General features: G+C 42.2%; 1 long non-coding RNA gene across 1 annotated transcript in view; it reads right to left on the bottom strand.

Annotated features, from left to right (window-relative positions):
- Positions 1–4,619: 4,619 nt before the first annotated feature.
- Positions 4,620–17,456, bottom strand: part of LOC128768085 (uncharacterized) — a 57,003-nt gene continuing 44,166 nt past the window's right edge. Inside the window, exon 4 of the long non-coding RNA XR_008416224.1 lies at positions 4,620–6,346. This is a non-coding gene — a long non-coding RNA (uncharacterized LOC128768085). The remainder of the gene's footprint in view (positions 6,347–17,456) is intronic.

Here is a 17,456-nt window from a genome sequence, read left to right as displayed (position 1 = left end):
CATTGCTGCTGGATATCAGATCGAGCTCCCGGTCCTCGAGCAGCCACTGAGTCGAGCTTCAAGCTTCATGACAGGGTTTATCTAGAGCTTCCTCACCGTGTGAATACATGAGAATAGCACCATGAATCGTTCAGGTTTCCTCTGGACATTGATGGTGGTGATGACAGACACACAGTAGTTTCCTCCTGCACTGACTAGATAGCAGTTTGTGTTCCACCCAGGGTGAACTTGTGCGACTCTATAAATTTGACATCATTTCTTGTGAATGTGGTGCAAATCACTCAATGTAGAAAGAGTCCAGGTATTGTACCGATGGTGGATGGATGACTTTCCGTTTTCGAACAGACCAAACTGAATACAAATCAAACTACTCAGGTCTTGAGTTATTTTGAAAAAAAGACTGCAGTTTTCTGTTACAGTATATGTGAAAGCGTGTGTCCATATGACTTATATTGACTGGTACTCAGTATTCAGGTCTTGGTCTGACCACAACCCCCTTCAACGGTCTTGGTCTCGAACACAATACAGTTGTACCTTGGTTCTCTACCACAATCCGTTCCAGACGGCCGTTCGAGAAGCGAATTGTTCGAAATCTGAATCGATTTTTCCCATTACAATGAATGGAGAAAGAAATAATGCGTTCCAAGCCTTAAAATAGTCTTTTGTAGGAGTGAATGTAGAGTGTCTGCTGCAGGTGGCTGTTCCTCTATGTGTGTGGCCGCTGCATGTGGGAGGGGTTGCCGAGTGAGTGACGTCTCTCCAGAAGTGAAGAGGTGCCCGGTGCGTGTCCAGCTCTGAATGTGCGCTTCTGTGCAGTTTGGCTGTGACAAAGTCATAAACCAAGTCACGCTCTGTCCCAGACTCGCCTCATCCCTGTCCCAGCTCCAGCCCACAACAGGACATCAAACCCTGGAGTGGAGGTGTGGAAAGCGAGCACCTCCCCTGTGACACTCTACCACGGTCCAGTGAAAGGTTTTACACCTCAATATGAAGAAAAAACAGTCAGTAAATGTAGCTAACGGGACACGTCTGCATACAGAGGCTGCGTTATACACAATAACAAAGCACGTTGTGGGTCAGCTGATCGGTCTGCACACGTTAGGTTTTTCTGGCTTCGAGTTCTGGATTTTCAAAATCCGAAGCAAAAAAATCTCGAAATTTTTGTTCGAACTCCAAATTCCAGGACGTTCGAAAACCGAGGTACCACTGCTCTGGTTTTTGTGTTTAAATTATAATACTGTTTTATAAAAACTGTTTTGGGTCAAATGTGAATTGTGTATTTCTGCACACGTTACACTAATGCAGATATTAAATCCTAGCTGTCCAAAATTGAATACCTAACAACAGTCATGGAAGTAAAATTGACTCTATGTGGCATTAATATTGAAATAGTACATTTAAAAAATAAATGAATAAACATGTCCTGCATAGCACCTGATCACACAATGCATGTCATTAATATGATAATATGAGTACATTGTCTTGGTCTGGACCTCCAAATACCTTGGTCTTGTCTCGGTCTTGGCACTCTCCAGTCTGGATAATGTCTTGGTCTCGGTTGGTGTGGTCTTGACTACAACACTAATTTACAATACGAATGAAACAAACTTTTTTATGTGCAGAGAAATGATCTGTAAAAATGAGCCACAAACGTTCACACATCCCCCTCTGATGGTTGCTCCCCAGCTCTGACCCCTCACATAATGGCTCCTCTGTAGCCCCCCAACATTAGCATATACATTTGGGTGCCGCACGGGCAGAGATCGGGGATGGCATTACACACCCTCGCCGGCATTTCCTGCTTGTCTTATGAGTTCATGCGCTACCATCCATTGATCCCACTAAACTCTCGACAGCTCTTCTTCTTTAGCCTCTGATGTCACAAGAGTCTCTCACACTCTCATGTGAACTCGGGAGCTGCGAGCAGTTCACTGTCGATAGAGAAGATAAGTGTGGGCGTGTGCTCTTGTTCGAGAGATGGGCAGACAACAGAACTCTAGAAGTACGAGTAAACATTGACTTATATTGTCCAACGGTGATGTCTGAATCTAATGAGGTGATGGCTTTATGGCTGCGCTCATCTATTTCAGTTTCGCCCTGGTTTTCGGGAGTGTCACTTCAAAGAGGCCTATTTTTAGCTTCTCATCTGTCATATTGCCCTTTGACATCATAAACCACAGACACTATCCATCAGGGAGTGACGCTAAGTAAGAGCCGCGATTGTTCCATCTTTGAAGTTGCGCACGTCCCCCCATATCAACACTGCTGCATTTGTTGCACGTGTGTTTTTGAACCTATTATATTGCAGTTGTCAAGTGCCCTTGTAGTACTGTAAATGTGGTCTCACAAGAGAAGAAAACTGGGGGTAAAACAGTTGGAGAAATGTGTTGTTTAAATGTCAAATAAAAGGAAGAAAAAACATGAAAATATTATTGTGTTCATCCAAATATGCTCATTGATAAAACCACTTAAATGACTAAAAGTCAAGTTAACTATTGAGTCAAAAAAAATATGTTTAAAATAGTAATCTAGTATCAATCAAAACAATGATCGTAACTCATATTTTTTAGATTCTCACAGTGATCTAACCAAAATGAATCAGAAACCGCAGAGTAAAAGTTGAACGATGAGGAACACAAACATCATTAACACAGGAAGGAGACCTTATCTGTTGGCCGGGAAGTCATTTTGAGCCTTGAAATAAACTGCTTTTTTTTCACCACCATCACTTCCTGTTTTTGAAACGACACAAGTAAACACACGATCATGAAAAGCAGAAGGTGTTTTTCTGGTAAGTGACACTGGTGTTTGAGGATTTTCAACAAGCAACTCGCTGGCAGTTACCTAATGTAACCCTCATCCTCCGAAGTGTACAAAGTCCTCTGAGGCTTGGGGAATGGAGAATGACTGGCGCAATAAAACAACCACAGAACAACAATAAAATAAATAAGGTCAAGCAAAACTAGTAAACAGCATTTCTTCATACAATCCCACAACATAAAACAGCATGTTTAAAACAGAAGCCGCAATATTTCACTGTTGGATTATGTGAAATGCAACAAATGTTTGTGGTTTATAACAAATAAATAAAAGCGCACAAGCTCATGCTGTGGGTTATTTTTACAAGGGTTTTGCTCCGTGGTAATTGTTTTCACCTTGGAAGTAGAGTTCACGTCCAGGATTGACTCAAACTATTTGGACGATGGGAATTCCACGGTAAATAGCCGGACCAGTTAGCACATGCATCCCAGTAAAACTGTTAGCTGTCGACAATAAGTTCCTTTTGTGAACACGACACGCTGGAGTTTCTGCATTGTTCGCCTGCTCGGCTGCAGCACCTGAGGGGAAAGCCTCGCCGTTTTCGGGATTTAGCGGTTTCAGTTGACAATGAAGTCATCTACTTTGAGAAAGGTGATATTGTTTGGAAAACACTCGATGCCCTGCGGCGCTGTAAAATCATGAGAGTCAGATCAAATCGTGAAAATGTGTGAATAAAGCTGCCAAGAAAGGTGCAATTCACTGTATACTTGATTTATTTAGACGTTTAACAAAGTTTTAACTTTTACAGACTGGAATATTAAGAAAATACTTGGTAAGTGCTGGGATAAGACATATTTTTCTACAGAATAAAATACACTGAATTCCTTTTTATTAGATGTTATATTTCCATAAAGTGTTGCAAAAAATACAATATTCTTTAACTCTCATAGTTTACTCACTTTGCGGGAGGTAAGAACACAGTATCTCCTGAAGGGAATGTCATGTTTTAAAGGTCTCCACTGGAAAAATAAATTGGCATAAGTGGAAAATAACCACCTCGCACCAAGTGTCACCTGGGGCCAAACAGGAACCCCAGTGACCTCAGCTGCTGCCCGTACAAGACCCTCCAGCTTCAGAGAATTCTCCTCGTGTTACTGTTTGATCCTTGAGCAAGGCTCTCAGAGACTAGAGAGGCATGATGATCCTACAGCTTCTGTTTTTCACTCACACACACACAATGAGAACACGCTAGATTCAGGCCTTTATGAGTCAAACCCAAGGCTGGGGGGCCAAATCTAACACACTAGGTTAATTTCTAGGGCCCAAAAGAAGCAAAAATGATGACCAAGGCCAACTCTAATAAACAACCTCAAGATGGAATTAAACCCACAACCTTCTTGCTGCAGCACGAACCACTGGTTATTGATGTTTGAGAATGTTTTCCTTTCTTTTATAATGGTGTTTTAGATGTATTGTACTATATAATACGTTCTATTCTTCAGTAGCACAATGTCCATTATTAGGTCGGAGGTCAGACGGGGAAAAATGTGATACATATTACATAAAGTTTCCTTATTAAACTGACCTTTCATGTACGTCGTTTGACCCCTGTGGTTAAAGCCTGACTGACGTTTCAATTCAGCTCGAACATAATGGAGTGACTGATGGACGCGGGTTTCGTAACAAGGAGACATGGAATCGACTCTTTGTGTGCAAACATGTTGGTTTTTTTGCTCTTCACATAGATGACAGATAAACTCTGACACTGACAATGACCACCGCTCCTTACATAACCACGGCGTGTCGGCTTACAAACCCAGGCACCATCTGACGCTTCAGGAAGAGAATGACAACGCAGCAGATGGAAGTTCATCATTTTCACACTAAATCATTTCCCGCCTCGCTGCCAGACCCAAAGGTAACTTCGGTTCAGCGTCAGTATCAGCTGTGGATTCCTCGCTGACAAGGGAGCGACGCCAGAAAATTTGCACCTCGACATTTTAAAAAAGTTACATAATTCAGAAGAAGAGATTTTTGAAGTAACCGTCATCTTGCTACCTGAGGTGATAGCATTCCCCGTGAGCTTGGATGTGCGTCTTCAATCCAGTATTTCGTCACAAAAACAGATATGACTTCAGGGCTTGTTTTGCAAGGAGCAAAAAGTAAGTTCTATAATTTAGAAGTATACACTGTTACTGAAACACAAGTTAGGACAACAACAAACAAACAAAACAAACGTCCGTGGAAGAAGTATTGATGATGTGCCTCTACCTCCACAAAAGAGAAACCTGAGGCAGCATTGTCGGAGGCAGTCAGTGAGGCAGTTAAATATATCGCCACTGGAGGATGGAGAATTTCCGTTATTGTTATGTGTTCTTTGTGTCAGCAACACTGCCCCTCATGGTTTCCAGTGGTATTGCTCCGTTTGGTCCGCATCCATAAGCTTTGTGGAAACATGCAGAAATACAAACAAAATGATCGCAGAGTACAGGCAGAAGGCTACGTCCGGACCGAGGTCCGTACGAAATGTTGAGAATAAATGGGCCTAGTCTGAGACGAACCACGGCAGGTCAGAACTCAGCTTAGCAAACTGAGTCAAATGAAAATGAAGGACGTTTTAAATAGCCGACGGAAGAGTGTTAGGCTGACTCAATACAAAATTCAAATAAGAATTAAGAGAGAGACCACAAAATTAAAAACTCCACCAAAGATGAGACGTGATGGAGGAAGAAAAAAGCAGGAACAATGGCATAGGAAAAGTGTCACTGTTATGATTTTGAGCTCACGGCGCCCACTTTATCGCTGCACGGACGCCAGACAACGTGACTAAATGTTGACTCAGTTGTTTCGGTGTGATAACATTTCTCACCACACAGCAGGTTTTCCACCCAATTTGATATCTCATGTGAAAGTAACTTGAGATCACATGACCTCAGCACCTTCCCACCACACCCGCCTCCTCGGCGGTGCGACGCCCTGTAACAGTAAACCGCCTCACATCAAACCGACTCGCCTCCTCTACTGTCAGTAGAAGGGTGTACGCTGATTTACTGTCTTCCGCTCGGCTCGTAAAGCCATTGTGGTCCAGCGTTTACGGCTGAGTTCTCTATAGTCGAGCTGTCGCCGTGTTCTGGCTTCATGACGGTGTATTTACTGCTGCGGTGGGTAAATTAAGTCTTACGGAATAACATGAATGTTGGAAATACTTTTCACTCGGTTCCAACAAATTAAACAGGCTCTGCTCAAGCAGCTTAAATTCTAGACTGACTTTCAGTCATCACAATTCCTTATTTCCTCTGTGTTTCTTAAATCCTCTTACAGATCAACTTGTTGAGAGATTCGATCCGTCCTTGTTTTCCAAATCCGTGCTGGAGGCTGCAGAGATGAGGAGGGCAGCAGGTCTTTGTGCCGGAGGTCACGATCTTTCACCTGCTGCTGGAAGCCGACCCTGCCGAGAGGTCACTTGTAGGAGCTGAGGCGTGAAGGAGATGACAATAGGGATGGCAGCCATGGAGGAGAGGAGCAGGATGAAACCACAGTTTTCTTTGCTACTGGTTAGTTGCAGGGATCACTTTTTGAGGAGGAGCTGACAAATGGATTGAAAAGAAAAGACAAAACAATGGGTCAGTGTAGCATTCGTTCATTTAGTTTTTGTTTTGCAACAAATTTAAAAGAGCCAAAAATAGTTAAAAAAAAAAATAATAATAATATATATATATTATTTGTTTACAAAATGTATTCCATAAAACATAAATCTCATTTTCAGTTTCTAAAAGAAAGCAAATCAGGGCAACTATTTAAATAAAAATATGATTTTCCACAGACTGATGCAAACTGGAAGCATCTGTGTATCTGTAAATTTTGTTGAGTCGTCGTAAATGCAATTAAACATATCCAGGGGCCACATTGCATAGTGAAAACAGTGTTTCATTCTTTAAATTAATTTCATTTCTTTAAATATTTATTGGGTTTTTGGGGTTATTTCTATGATGTGATTATTTCATATACATTAAAACATTAAAAATGGGGACAGAACAATGGATAAAACAAGTAAATATGACCATATATAATATAATACATTATACAATATATTGTATAATATACAGTATTTTCTAGCATCTTTTATTTAACTTGAGAAATAATAAATACTGTTAAAGTGAGCATTATTCATTGGAAGTACATCAGTAAAAAAATAGACATAAAATGGGGGGAAATAAAATAAAAACGTACAAAATATCTGATGAGTAATAATCAGAATTTAAATGGTTATTAATGATTAAAAAAAAACCAGTATTTCTGACCTCACCTCAGATAAATACAGGCAAAGGGCCGTACGTGGCCCCCGGGCCGCACTTTAGCCACCTCTGCTTTTGATGGAAGATCAGATAGAGTGGCGTATCAGATGAATGCACATGGATGTTTTCTTTAGTTCTTGGATGGACGGATGAAAGAACAGATAAACAGATGGATGGATTGAATGACAAACCTACAAGACCTGAAAAGTTGAACATTATTTCCTGTCATTGATTTAATCTCACAGACTTGTCTTGTGATTTCTGATGTAAACTAGGTCGCGGCTGATATTCAAAGTGTGAAGTGACACATTCAAACCAGTAAGGGAGCAGCCTGGCATCATAGTTGGAGAAACACCTGGTCAGAATCATCCACATTTAGCCATTCAGTGCCAACAGGAATCATGTGTTTCCCTCTGTTTCTAAAAGGAGTCTGCGCTCTGAAGTGGTTTTCTAGTTTCAGACATTTTCGGCGTTGTTTTGGCCAGGGTGCGTCGGCGCTGACAAAAAGGGTTGATGGATATCACCATGTGTTTGCTGCTTTAATCAGGTGTGTGATCAGTGTGAACTTTTATTTGGACGGTGGTCGTCCCCTCAGTTCCTGCCGGTGTTTCCTGAGAGCGGCAGACAGTCAAGCTCAGACCTGCGCGCAGATATTCTGTGTCACCAGACAGTAAAAGCATTATCTCTGCAGCATAATGGCTTCACTTAGCCCAGGATTTGTCCTGGGTTAAAGCTTTGGTTTGCTGTGTAGATGTCGCTGTCATGTTGTTCTCCACAATGTCTTGAAGCATTTCCTGTTATTTGCTGTTTGTTTTCGGGATTTCCTCTCATCCGGTGAACTTGCGTGTCGTTCCTCTTTGATCGAGTTCTTTTTCGGCTGCAGAGTGGTTTCGTTGTGGTGCGACGTGCGTGGAAGTGTCACGCCTCCCTGAGAGAAAATCCCTGGGCTCTACATTTGGACTTTTCCTCCTCTTCCCGGGTTCCCTCCCAATTCTTTGGTTTCCTCTTAAAACCCCAAACTCCAGAATCTTCCCAAATTAAATGCAGCTGCTTTTGGTCTCGTGGATGAGCCTCGATCAAAAAAGCATTTCATAATAAACAGCTCCACTGCCAGAAAAAACGTGTTGGCAGTGGTCAGTAGCTACCTGGACCTGTCGCAGGTTGACATACTTTGTTCAATAGGTTTTGCTATAAGTGTATAGTTTAACTGTGAGGTGAGGTGGAAGGATGTGGAGTCTTTTCATTGGTGAATAAGTGGCGGGATGAAGGGGGACACTGGATTTGTGGACCTATTTTCTGATGCATGATGCAGCAGATGACAAGAAGATTCAACAAAAGGGTGGGATGATGAATTCATGAATGGATGGGTGGCTCTGTCAGGTGATGAAGTTCTGGAGGAGTAAATGGATGATTGAATCATTAGTTGGCCGAGTAAATGGAGGGTTGGATGAATGGATGACCCGACAGTGGTTGATGGATGGGTGAGGATTAAATGGTTTCATGAAGTGATCCAGAACTGGAGGATGGGTGGATGAACGGGTCGGGATTGGATGGAGGGAGGAAAGGTCAGATGGAAGGAGGATTAGAGTGGAGGAAGAAAGGAAGAGGAGTTAAGGAAGGATGGATGAAAAAGGGATTAAGGAAGGAATGAAGGAAGGAAGAATGGAGAAAATGGATCAAGGAATAAATACATAAAATATGGAAGGAAGGCAGATGGTTTGATGTGGCTTGAATGATGAATGAGTTATTGGAGAAAGGAAGGGAGATGGAAAGGACGGATGGAAGAGGGAGAGGGAGGAGGCAAGGAAGAATGGAAGGGGTGAGACAAGGAAGGAAGGAAAGCTAGAAAAGAAGGATGAAAGGAATGAAGGGAGAGAGGGAGGAGGAAAGGAAGGGAAGAAGGATGGACAGAAGGGATGAGGAAAGGAAGGACGGAAGGGACAAAGAAAGGAAGGACGGGATGAGGAAGCTAGGATGGAAGGACAAGGAAAGAAGGGAGAGAGGGAGAAGGAAAAGAAGGGAAAAAGGAGGAAAGGAAGAATGGAAGGGGTGAGGGAAGCTAGAAAAGAAGGATGAAAGGAAAGAAGGGAGAGAGGGAGAAGGAAAGGAAGGGAAGAAGGATGGACAGAAGGGATGAGGAAAGGAAGGATGGAGGGAGGGAAGGAAGGAAGAAAGGAAGAACAGAAATGACAAAGAAAGGAAAGAAGGGATGAGGAAGCTAGGATGGAAGGACAAGGAAAGAAGGGAGAGAGGGAGGAGGAATAGAAGGGAGGAAGGAGGAAAGGAAGGACGGAAGGGATGAGGAAAGGAAAGTAAGCTACAAAGGGGGGGATAAAAGGAAAGAAGGCGAGAGAGAGGAGGAAAGGAATGACGGAAGGGATGAGGAAGCTAGGAAGGAAGATAAGGAAAGAACAGAGGGAAGGAGGCGAAAAGGAAGGGGGAAGGAAGAAGGAAGGACAGAGGGACAGAAGGAAAGAGGGAGGGAAGGTATTAGGGAAGGAAGGGATGAGGAAGGAACAATGAAAGAAAGGGAGGGAGAGAGGGAGGAGGAATTGAAGGGAGGAAGATGTTTTGATGATGCTTGAATGATGGATGTGTAACTGGATATTTTGAAGTATGACTGTGAAGTGGGATGGACGGACCAGCGCAGCTAAAATGAGTTTCCATTGCGACTAGTCCAGCCTTTTCCTTCTGACTAAAGTCGAGCCAAACCTTCAGACGAGTGCTGGGGTGCTGTCAGTAAACCCTCGTGTAAGAAATGGATACAAGTATTTGCTCTGCATGTCAAAACATTCCAGCCGTCACACCTGTGATTTGCCACGCTGCGCCGTCTCCGTCCTCCAACCGACACTTAGTTCCAGCTCGTCCGTAAAAACATGCTTCTGCTAATGACACGCTTGCTGAGCAGGTGAGAGAAAGTTTGTCCTGGAGTCTGGCGAGTGCATTCCTCCGGCTGAGGCGTAATATCAGCCGAGCTTGTCAAGTGCGACACAAGTTAGAGTGCGCTACAAAGATTTATTTTGGGGAAATTACAACGTTCGCAGGGCTGACGTTGGTGATGTGCCATGTCTCAGTGTGTATGTGTGCGTGACAGGCATGTTTACATGCTGCAGGATCGTCTGGCCAGAAATATGCGCTGCAGCTTTTCTTCTGTTTGATATCGTTTCAGAGAGCAGAACCAAAGTTGGCAACACAAAACAATGATTATGTGATGGATGGATGCAACGAGTGGGTCTACACTTTCATCTGATCGCCTGAGGTCACAGGTCAAAGTCACGAGGTCCAGACTGGCTTCTCTCTACTTTGAGTCTCACCTGGATCACTGAGCTCTGAGAGAGTCCAAACTAATACTAGACTTGCTGCAGAAAATGTGTTTCATATTGAGGAAAAATTGGATTGTGATATCATGAGAACAAGATGAATATCTAATGAAAATGAAAAGCGTATTTCCTTTGTGTTTGTTGAAAAAGCTGTTGAGTTGAGAATGTTTGTTCAGTGGCTGACTCCACAGTCCTCAGGTTGCACTTGTCCCTCTAGTTATGTCCGTGTAAACTGAAGGTCAGGGGTCGGAGGTCAGGGTCAAGAAGCGACCAAAATACTCAGATAGAATGAACGGAATCCAAATAGTGGCGTCTGTGCATTTTCCTCTGACACAGTGGAATGGATCCGGAGGAGTAACTGGCGACACGCCTGTCCTGGAGATTGTAACCCATGAGTTGATATCACCAACTGGATTCCTATCAGTGGATTTACCTCAATATTTCAGCGGAACACAGCTACTGTTTCTTCTATGTGGGTTCTCAAAAGCGGAGCGAAGGGAACGAAGAGGGAGGAAAGAGGGGTGAGAGTGGTGGGGCGGCCCAGGTCAGGGGTCACAGGCCCACCATAACCGAGGGACGTCCCATGACAACCAGTGACATTTTGGTGCCAGTCGTGCAGATGCCTTGCTAAGTTTATCAGGTTGGTGAAATGGGAAACTAAGCTGCGGCTGCGGTGGGAAATAAATTCCAAAGTGGTGTCTGTATTTACTCTTGGCTCTGAGATGGTGCTGGGAACCTGCCGCAGCCACGGTCTCAGGTCGGCGCAGCTAATTTGGGGTCAACTTCATCGATTCCTCAAGCAGCCTGTTCAGTGTCTTATCTTTCTGTTACTCACAGGCGAACACACCTGTGTTTGGCCAGTCGAAAAAACGGGGGGAGGGGGAGAAAAGATGATGTTAGAAAACTAAGTATTCTGGAGTTAATGAGGATAATCTTCTTGCATTTTGGACTAGTTACAATTATTATATAGAAATAAACATATGTCAAGCGCATTTTTTAAACATTTTATCGTAAATCTAATGAATATTACTTTATGTAAACCTAATACCCGACCCAACATACAACTTCACATCGATTGAATCATGATAAATATTCTAAATTAATAATGTAAAAATATACAAATCTGAGTCTCAGAAATTGCTAATAACTATTAATTTTATTAAAAGTTTTCCAGGCTAAAACTATATAAATAAATAAAATAAACATGTGATGCATGTCTTATGAAAAGCATTTTTTATTTTTTTATTACATTATTTTTTTAAACGTGTCTGTTTCTGTTCTCAAACTCACCAAGGTGCGCAGGTGAGTGACAGAGTGGACCTCTTTTAAGACAAAACAAACACTACTTAAGCAGATTTGCTCCGTCAACCGATGCAGATTAGAACGGTTCCCTCCACTTCATTTTACCCGCCTCAGAGCATGTTTTATCTACATTACCCCAAAATAACTGAGCGATTTTTGGGAGCCATCTTGTTGAAATTTACATGCGAGGTAGCACAGCTGGAGCTGATGAACTTCATCTGGACAAAAACAACATTTAAACAGAAGTATCCATTCTTTTGCTGGCACACATGCTTGGTACTGAACTGTATTAAAGTACTGCATTAAAGTACTTTATCAAACCCTCTTTAAAGTTTGGTTCCAAAGTACAAGTGATGAACATATGTTGCTTCTGTTCCCAACATAATCATATTTTTGAAGTCCTTATCCAACGTTAAATGTTCTCATCTCTAAGATTTCTCATGACTAAAAGTGGCGATATCAGTTTAAGCGGAATCCAGAGTGACTTTTATCAAAGTCAGATTTTGTTACTTTTAAAGCGCTAGTGACCCTGGAGAGTGGTGGGGGGGGTTTCATGTTCGCGGTCTGTCCATAGCCAAACAGCCTCAAAACATGAGGATAATTTATGTCTGACAGAAAAAAGAAAGCGCCCCAGAGTCCTCCTTCCTTTCTCTCTGCGTCCCCCTTCTCCATCCAGCTCTCCCACTCAGCAGCTGTTCCTCTCACTTTCCTCCTCCCTCCAGTCGCAGTATGATGGCTTTGTTTAATTGTCGTGCAGCATTTGGCAGGGAAACCCCCGTCTGGAGTCGTCCAGGGGTCCTGCTCGGACTGGATGCCCAGATAAGCTTCGGGATTAGGAGCGGGCAGTTGGGCACTTTTCTTCTCCAACCAGCTTTGGGTGGTTTTTACAGCTGTTGCCTCTGGCAGGCAGATTTTCACACTTAATTTCCCAATTGTTCGCAGAAATTAAACGGCCGCAGTTTAATGACATAATATCCTCACACAGCTTATTGACCGTTTATAGTTTTAGCAGTGAAACCAGACTCTTAGACAAACATCTATGTTATTTCTGTACCTTCTTTCACAACCGGAGAAAAACATCTTGTGTTTCAAGAACACAAATGATGAAACTCACTGCAGACTAAGCAACAACGCACAGCAGTGTGGTGGAAACTGAGGTTTATGATCCCACCACTTGTCTGCAGGGCTGTCGTCTGGAGCCTCCGGGCAAAGCTGTTTATGCAGGAAATGTACAGCAGTTTGGTTTGTCTTCTAGAGGCAAAGGGATTTTAGGAAGACTTGTCTACCATTTCTTCTCAAGTTGGGTATCTGGAGAGTGAAATCAGTACTTTATTTTTGGTTTTTGAGCCGTGGGAGTTTAAAAAAATGAATCTATTAATTCACATTTTAATACTTCATACTAGAGTGACCAACCTTAAGTGGACACATTCCTTCTCACACCACCACATTGCTGGCTAAAGTGCAACAATTTTGTGCTTCTATCCATGACTTCAATTTTCTATCCATCTCTATATCACACATTGTATTATGCGGTGCATCAATTAATGTATTTTTTCAGTCATTAATACGTCAAAATTAAAGCATTTAAGGAGCCCAAATAGAGAATATTTCACACACAGCAGTGTTCGTTGATGTGGGTGTCAAAAGACACCTGAATTTTCATGAAGAAGTGAAGTTAAATCAGTTCTCAGGTGAAACCAAATGAATTTTCTTTTGACATTACTCATCAAGCATTATCGCCCACTCTAATCTTGTTCACCCTCCCTTGCCTCACCAATCTTCTTTCCTGTCCTCCCTTACCACATCCCTGGACTTCATCGTCCTCGCCTCCTATTTCCTGGTTTTCTTTTTCGAACATTCTTTGTCCAACGCTGTTTCTCCTCTACTCAAACCACTTGGCCTCCCCGATTTAGCCTCTAAACTTCTCCCTCATGTCCTTTCCATTCCCTCCCAATAACAGCCTCTATATCTTCATCTTTGACTCATCTGACTCTTCAACCATACATGGCAGACACCACACTAAGGTTCTATTTCATCCTTATTTTCACAATAAATCACCATGTCATCAGCAAACATCATCATCCATAGAGACTTCCAAATCCTCACTCCCATAGCATGGTATATTGATGTTGGGAAAGTGGACTTGAGCAACCTATGCTGATGCGGAACTCAGCCTTCAGTGTTGGATGTTGATGCTAGGTTTTCAATTTACGTACTTGTTCCGTCTTCTGCAGCATAGCCTGACGCCGTGGGCAGCGCGTCACGTAAAAGATAGATGGAGGTTGAGGTTAGATAATCCTTTCATTCTACAGGTAACAATGTGTCAATTGAACGCCACGGAAAAACATTTTTTTATCCCATTTTATTCCCATATAACGTGGAAGTCTGCCTTTAGGGTCAGTATACGATGCAAAAGTCCACTTCCCAACATCAATTTATTACGCCATAAGAGTGAGCATGGGTTAGTTTGATGGTAGAGGTCATAATCTTAGGGCAGATCAAGGCCCTTGGTTCAGTAATAGTAAGGCTAGTCTAAACAGAGTTATAAATATTGTGAGAAGTTTTGGACACAACAGTCTTAAAACACCAAAATAGCGCCTAAAACAATGAAGCTAGCTATGTTAATTGTGAAACATGGCATCTATTTAGGATTTACAGCATTTCCCACAAAATTTTTCTTACTTTTTCTAAGCGGTAGCGAGAAGTGTGTGAGGGTTGGCGGTTCGAAAATAAATCTCTTCACCACTACACCTCCAGTTCTGCACCACACCGCTCCATTTACTGACATTGTAAAACTGAGAGTGTTTTTAGATTGAATATTGCTCCAGTTGCTTTGTTTGGAAGCTTCTGGTGTGTTTTCCAATTCGCCCACCGTCGCCTCGGGGGGCCGGGGGCCGCTGCTCCAACTCACTTCCTGTCAAATGAAAAGTGACACGAGACAGTTGTAATGAGCTGCCACCTAATGAGGCGTCCAACCGTGTTGTCTTATGGCGTGTTTACGTGTGGAAGTACGTTGGGCCATGCAACAGGTGGTGTCATCGCTTTCACAACAAAAGCCGCTGAGACTTAAGAATGTCGGCTTGTGTCGCTCTGTGTGGTCATCCACTGACCATTGTGACTCGGCCCTCAGCAGATGTGTCCCGAACAATGAGATGGACAAATAAAGGGAAGTGGGGTATAAATAGCCTCCGTATGCGAGTGTGTGTTTGTGTTCCGGTTTGATTTGTTTGAATGAGGAAATTGGATTTAGCTCAACACAGATGTGATTATCGGAAAACTTTTGAGGAAGTCGGCTCATCCTGACACCCAACATACACTGGAGTGCACGACACGAGCTCAGATTTAATTCACATTTTGCTCACAAGCTAACTAGCTGACAAACACTCAGATTATGTTGTCTAAATATCAAGTGACCTACTCTTGGTGAACGCCACGTTTTAGCTCACGTGCCGTATCACAGCATATCACTGTGTGGTCGCAGCTTTACAGCCGTGTTAGAGCTCACAGTTCTGCTTTCGGAGCACAGTTAGACACCCGCCTCTAAATCACATCCTGGTGATACGTGCGCAGGGACCTGTGCTAAAAATACGAGCCCCGCCTCCTCCTCCTTCCTCTGCCATCCTCTTCACTCCTCCGCCATATAGAATTTACATTCGGCCCATAAACAACGCCGTCAAAACAAGTGGTTTCAGTTCCACACAAAAATATCTTTTGTGTTTTCCACAGGAAAACAAGCGGTCAGGTTTCAACGGTGTAAAAATGAATCTTGGGTGGAAGAATCCCACGGGTCAGCACTTTCTCAACACGCTGTAGTTCTCGTCTCCATCTGCAAAGAATTTAGTTTGCATATTCCACCAAAGTAATATAGAGCTGCAGGAATTGCAGAAGAAAAATGTGATGCAAAACCTTGCAGTACTGAAGTTGCATCACTGAGAACGTATCAAACTCCAGGCCAGCGGGCCACTTTTGGGTCGCCAAGCCATTATTGAGGCCTAAGGGATAGAAAGGTTATAAAGTTAGTTAATGTCATTTTTCATTTCGTAAGAGGCAGGCTAATGCTTTACAATTGACAAAATAATCCACGGAAAAATGGCATTTTATGTGTGAAAGTATGTAAAAGAAATTGTGATCAATGTTAACATTTGTATGCATGATGCTATATATGATACTAATAGACAGACATGATAATAGATAGATAGATAGAGTGTTGTCATTATTAAGACAAAAATAGTTGAGTTACCTGGTTCATGTGTCTCGTTCAATTTCAATTTCAAAGCATATGAATATGTTTATTTGGTTCATTTATTTTCAATAATTTTCTCGCTTGCTGTCACACGTCCCAGATACTGAATTCTGTTACGGCTCTATCGGGACGTGTGTGAGTCTGTGTGTGTGTGTGTCAGGTTGGGCTCTAGGTCCAGGCTGGGTGGAGGCAGCTGGGCGTCGTCATTGATGTCACTGATGGCCTACATTAGCAGCACACTTCAGCCGAAACATAATACAGGAGGGGAACAAACGCGGCGGAGATAAAGAGGGATAACAAGAGAAAAGGCAGGGTGGGAGATGAGAGCTCTGGTTACCGTGGAGACAAAGACCGTCCAGGCACGTTTACTTAGCTGCGGTGTGTAAGTTAGGAACATGGGCTTCAGCCGTACATCAGCTAATAATGCATGTCTGAAACATCTCTGCTCCAAAACATCTGACAAAGATCTTCCTGTTTGCGTCCCTCTGGTAAACAAGGTGCGGTGTCAGCGTACTTGTGGTTCCCGGGGTGTTTTATGGGGCCCATCTTCCTCTGGGTCACATCTGGGTCTAGTTATGGCCTGTCACTAACATCTGTATGAACAAAAAAAAGTGAGTTCCAGTAAGTCTTTAGAGAGCCTCAGGACATATTTCAGCCTGGAACTTTACTACACACAGCAGTGTCATCACTTCTGAAGCCCTCAGAGGTGCAATGTGGAAGTGAGTTTTGGTGCGCAAACCCACTCGTCTGCACGGAGGGGGTCAAAGCGGAATCTGGAGCGATTGGTTTCCCTGAATTTCTGTCTTTGTTATGGGAACATTTTATACATATTGCCATTTAGTAGTTTTAATAAAATGATGTTTCACAATATAAAATAATTAATTTACAGTATTATGTTACAACTAAAGATGCTACTGTTGCTTCTGTTTTTTTTTAAATGCAAGCACCCTTTATATTCCTCTGAGTTCATTGTCATTGTTTAAATAAATAATTTCAATTAATCATTCCAATAAAGTGGCCAAGTACCCAATTATTTAATTATCTCCCAAGAAAATATTTCATTTTTCATATTTTTTCCTTCATTTTTTTGTCATTATTTGGATTTTATTTTCATAATGCGCCTTCACATGTATTTTTGTTCTTTTTCAAAAACTGTGATCAAATTAAAGTCATATGTCTTGAAACTTGTTTAAAGATTGAAACATTTTGGATGATCATTGCTGCAAACATGAGCCTGCATTTGCATAATTTTTGCCTTGGGTAATTTTAATTGGTGCACTGTAATACCATGAATATCTGTGTTTGTACTTGACCATAAAAATACCAGTAGTCAGTACTTCAAATTTCTTTTTTTCAGAAAAAATTGAGAACATTAAGAGGGGAAATTAAACCTTTTCTCCTTGTCTTTTTGTGTGTGAACATGTAAAAAAAATAGGGACAAAAAACATGACTGCAATATAAACTTTATTTTATTAATAACTATAATAAAAACATGAATGTACAAAGGGCAATATATTTTACTGCAAAATTCTAAAT

The sequence above is a fragment of the Synchiropus splendidus genome, chromosome 12 (assembly GCF_027744825.2).
Source record: "Synchiropus splendidus isolate RoL2022-P1 chromosome 12, RoL_Sspl_1.0, whole genome shotgun sequence".
Taxonomy (NCBI): domain Eukaryota; kingdom Metazoa; phylum Chordata; class Actinopteri; order Syngnathiformes; family Callionymidae; genus Synchiropus; species Synchiropus splendidus.
This window is presented reverse-complemented; position numbering and strand designations above follow the sequence as displayed.